Source organism: Scatophagus argus, chromosome 15, assembly GCF_020382885.2.
Source record: "Scatophagus argus isolate fScaArg1 chromosome 15, fScaArg1.pri, whole genome shotgun sequence".
NCBI lineage: Eukaryota > Metazoa > Chordata > Actinopteri > Scatophagidae > Scatophagus > Scatophagus argus.
In genome coordinates, this window is record NC_058507.1 from 22,955,212 (window position 1) to 22,960,813 (window position 5,602).

A 5,602-nucleotide genomic window follows, 5' to 3' on the forward strand; every position below is an offset into this window, starting at 1 on the left:
CCAACATCTTGGCGCCACTAGTGGGACACACTCCTCATCACATTATCATTATGGACCGAGAGGACACCATGGCCTCCTTTGATATCACCTCCTTGTTCACTTGCATCCCCACCTCAGAAGCCACACAGATGGTAACAAGATGCCTTTCACAAGACAACACACTTAATCACACTCTCTCCAGACCACATCTGTGATCTATTGGACCTTTGCCTGAACACAACTTACTTTCAGTACAAGGAGAATGACAGAAGCATGGCTGTGCCATGGGATCACCCGTGTCTCTTATTGTGGTCAACCTTTATATGGAAGAAGTGGAAAGAAGAGCTTTGATGCCCTTTCCCGGAACACCTCCTTCCCACTGGTTCAGATATGTGGATGACACTTGGGTTAAGATCAAGACCCAGGATTAGCCAGTCGTTAGACTCAGATAGCCAGTCGTTAGACACAGAGGGCCAACAATGGAAGTGGGTCGGCGTCACTGACACAGAAAAAGAGCTGAACCCTGATGCAGAGTCTAAGGAGCAGGCAGGCAGGTCCAAGCAATAGTCTTTAATTAATGATAACAAAAAATCAACTCAAAAGCACACTCTTTCTGTGGCAGCAGAACTACAAAAAACTGTGGTTAAATCACCAAGCAAAAACAAGGCATGGCAAGGCAAAACTAAACAAACGTTCCTGGCATGACATGGAGAAAATGCAGATGCTCTGACAAAGGTGACTAAATAGAGATGATAACGAGACACAGGTGACACACATCAGGTGGGAGAAAGCAATCAGGAAAACCAAAAACAAAGTTACAAGACAACAGGACACACAGGGGAAGTGACGTTTTTCAAAATAAAAGCGGACATGACAAAAACCTTGAACATAATACATGGAAACACATGACAAGACAAACATGGCACATGGACTGAAATCAAAAGACAAAGCATAACCAAAAACCAGGCATGACACAGTCTAACTACATAGACAAATTTGCAGGACTATCAGATCCTTTGTTTTGTTTAGTTACTTGGTCACACCCACTGAAGTATATATATTTGTTCCCCACCTAACAGTTTCTTCAGAACTGATGAAGCTGTTTGAATTAGCAGGAGACGTCTTCAAGTCAATCTTCACAAGTCCAGACGCCTTGCTTTAATTCTTTGAGTGAATAGGACCTGGATGACTGAGAATCTCCACAGATATTTAATAGCTAATAGCCTTTGCCTTAGTAGCTGACTGGTCATAAAGATCACCAAATATTGGGTCAGCTGCTATACAAGCTTGCTTTTCAATGAAACAGACAAGATCCAAAATTCTCACCCTGTGATTTTGCTGTTCTTGTAGCTCAAAAGCCTTGTTGCGCCATTTCTCCCTGAGTTTGTACAGCAACTTGGAGACAGTGCTTCTCATGCTGGATATTGTGTCCAGTTCATCTATGTATTCCATTTCCTCCATGGCGTTGCAACAGTTCCTAAGAAATAGGGCAAAATCTTGCAGCATTTTAGAGTTCAGATTTTATTTGAGACCAGGACAGGACCTTTTGCAAATAAGCACAAGAGATTTTGTATTCGTTTTCCAAAGTTTTCCTTCAGCAACTTCTTTGCTTTGTGATAACCTCTACCTGCTGACATGTACTCACAGCTCTTAAGTAGTCTTTGTGCCTGGCCTGTAGTGTATTGAATAAGAAACTGCAAACGGTGTCTATTATTTTCAGTTTTAGCTTCAATCAGGTTCTCAAATGAGTGAGTGAATGATTTGTATTCCAGGACTTGCCTGTCAAAGACTGGAATGCTTCCTTGTGGTAAAGTGGCCAAAAGTTGCTGTTTCATAAGAATCTGTGTCAGTTTATTTTGGTTTTCCAGGATATTTGTCATATCTGTTTCTTGTGCTGAGGGGGGTAAAGGGGGTTTCTGAGTGAGGCATAGTGGACTGAGCAGGTTGGGCTGAATGGGAGGAGACGTACTGAGGTATGGGAATATGTGATTGAGGTACAGTGGGCAGAGCATGGAAAGTGACGGGGCTTTGAGGCCTGTAGCAGTTGGGACTGGATATCACTACTGGCCCTGGGTTGCACACTGGGCGCTGCAGGCTGGCTAAGATATCGATCTGAATTTACAGTAAAGAATCAGAATTAGAATTGACTTTATTGCCATTGTAAGTGAAGAGGTTTCACATTACTAGAAATTTGTCTTGGTGAAAGGGAAACTGAACATGAACACCTGCCTTAGTCTTAACAACAGGAGCAATTTCATGGACTGGACTTTCTGTTTTTTTTAGCAAACTGTAGATGTGTAGCTGTTGATGCATCAGCTGTGAAATTGGCTGCTCCTGCACATGATACAGGTGCCTGGGTCATCACTTTGTTCCTGTCAGCCTCTTTTAGGTAATTAATTCTTGCAGTAGTGGGTTCAATTTCAGACTGCAGTTCTTTTTCTTAGCATTTCTTCCTGTTCTTCAATGGCATGTTTTTCCTGCAACTTTGAAACTTTGGTCATTAAAGCAGCTCTCTCTGCTTCTGTGCGAATGCGCAGCATTGTAGACGAGGTGTTAGATGAGATACTGGAACGGGATTTAACAGAGTCAGAATCAGCAGTTCTGATCTTTGCAACTTCAAACATTTCCAGTGGATACTTTTCCTGTGCCCCAGAGGAGGTAACTTCTGTTAAGTTATGGGAAGTGGGGCTTTCGATGAATGAAATCCATTTACGTTATCGACGTTATCGGCCACAATCTGCTTTAGGCTAGGCTGATACCAATTCTCATCATCTTCCTTTCTCGCTTCCTCCTCCAACATTTTAATAAACGTGATGTGTAAAGCTTTAAACTCAACAAACTCATGAAACTTAACCATTTAAGTTAATGGTTATTTAACTTTATCAAGAAATTCATTTTCCATCATCATAGCGTTAACAATGTTCATCCTCCGTATTATATGTAACATTTTTCCTCCTCTAGAAGAGGGCAGATGCGCAATTGCTTCATCCAAGTCTCCAGCAGGAGTTACTTTGGCTTCAATCTATTTTCTTCTTTCAGTTATCTCTTATGTGTCCAAAAAACGTAAAAATCTGTTCGCGTTCTTCTCAAAACTTCCTTTCCAGGTTAGGTTCAATTGTTTGGCCACGTGAATAAACTTTCAAAAAAATACTGTGGCTCATAACTTCAAACATCTTCAACAAAGGTCATTTCTAAATTATCCAAATATTATGTCCAAACAAAAAGATTTCCAAAAATGTCTGTTTTACAAGTACATACCTCTTCAAAAGTGTTTCTCTTGTGTGACCCAACATGTGCTCTTTCGGCCGGCGTTTCCTTTGTTTTCGTTCATCATCCAAAATATCCTCCAGATCCTCCAGTCAAAAATCCACAGCTAATCATTCTGATGTTTTGTAGCAGCAAAAAAAGGGTTACAGCTTTTCCTATAGCTTGAGTTCCTATTCCTTTTTTCTTACCAATTCAAAGAGAGCAGACAGTTGGTATTATGACTCACAGCCTTCCCAGAGAAGAACAAAAAATAAATGAACCCAAGGATAGTTGATGCTGTTGACTTTTTATTTCAAATAAATATAAAAATAAAAAGGAAGTAGTTAAACTGCTCAAATCTTAAGCTATAGCTCCAAGCAGGCCTTCTGCTTGGTCTGCGGCAGGGGCTGAGACTGGCCGAGGTCAAAATGAGTGTGAGCTGGTCTGCCTTCTCCGCCATTGTGCTGCATGCACTCCAATTTATAGGGTTGCACCCATGCTCCCTGCAGAGGGCGCACTGTCTCAAAATAGAAAAAGAAAAAATATAAGCAAATAGAAATAAACACTAAATGCGGCTCCTACAATGATAGTTAGTTATATATAGTTAGTTAGTTATATAGTTGATTCATTTAAACTAACATCTTCATCCTGTAACCAAGTCTCAGTGAGACAAAATATATCAGACAGATGATCAATAATTAAATCATTAACTAGGAGGAATTTAGAGTGGATATTTATCAATCCACATGTGACTGTTCCATTTTTTGGTTCTGAATATTTGTTAGTGCGTATTTTTATGAGGTTATTTTGATCAACACTTCTTAACTTTTGTTAAGTTAAAAAAAAATTAGTAGTTGGACTGTGGGAGGACAGGGGACTGACACTATTGCAATAGGATTATTAACCTTAGTGTTACTGTGTGCATTTATATTTATATTTATTGCATTTTTAGTTGAGGGCAGCAGAGAAGTGTGTAAGACTCTGCCTCCTGGCCTTGACCCAGGGGGTTCGCTGTTTAATGAACTTGGCTATATTGGTAGAAATAAGAGCCGGCTCTCCTTAGACCTTATAAGACCAGGTTTTCCCCAGAAAGTCTCCCAATTATCTGTAAAGGCCACATTGTTTACTGGACACACCACCGTGACAGCCAGTGACGGAGCGATGACATGCGACTAAACATGTCATCACTGGTCAGATTCGGGAGGGGACCAGAGAACACTATGGAGTCCAACATGGCTTTTGCCAAACTACACACCGACTCCATGTTAACTTTGGTGACCTCTGACTGGCGTAGCCGGGTGTTATTAGCACCGACGTGAATTACAATCTTATTATATTTACTAGTGATGGGTAGATGAGGCATCATGAAGCGTTGACACATTGCCAAACTGTATTGATACAGTGTTGATACTGTGTCACTGAATACTGACACCTGCTGGGCCTTAAAAATCCCTACTTGCCTAGTTGACAGACTCAACTGACACTGATTTGATGACCTAGTATATACAATAATATAATTTAAGTCATTGTATTTTATATTGTATTATTTCATATCTTTGATATTTTTAGATACGGTCAATAAATAATGTGAACATGTATCATAATGTGAAAATCTGTGTGTGAATGTGTTGTGAATGAATTTTAATTTTATTCAAAAAAATAAGTTTCTCCAACATTTTGAAATTGAGTCTGTTACGCTTGTTTGATACAACTTCTCCAGCTGTAGAAAACACCCGCTCACATGGCACAGATGAGGCTGGAGTGCAGAGAAATTGTAAGGAAAGCTGGTAGAGGTTTGGATAGATTGTCTTTTGGTTGTTCCAGTATCTCATAGGATCCTGGGACCTGGCAATATTGCCTTCTGTCAGGTATCTGTGCACCTGCTGGATGGCATCATTCTCATGCCTGGCCCTATAATGCCTCAGCATTGAAGAGGTGCTTTTGTTTAAATAGGATAGTTCTGTCAAACAAATGTGACATTTTACCTGCAGAAAATAATATGAAAAGTAACTTTGAAATGAATTTGAATTCAGATAGATCAAGTGGAAACTCTGAGAGGAACAGGATGAAACAACAAGGATATTAAAACAAATACCTTGTTTTCCAACATGAGATCAAGATGGTCCCACACGGCGGAAACCTTTCTCTTGGCTTGAGGCTGCGTCATAATTCTTGATGAATTTAAGGATGATCAGATCAGAGATTCTTTTGGCCAATACATCCCATTGACAGATGCGCTTCCTTATAAACAACCAAAACAGTTCCTGTATTGGTCACGTGACTTTCTTAAAGCGATACGCGCACCGACACGGGTTTTGCTCTTTGAGCTCGATGCATGTGCCGACGCATCGGTGTTGCCGGACCTATCACTAATATT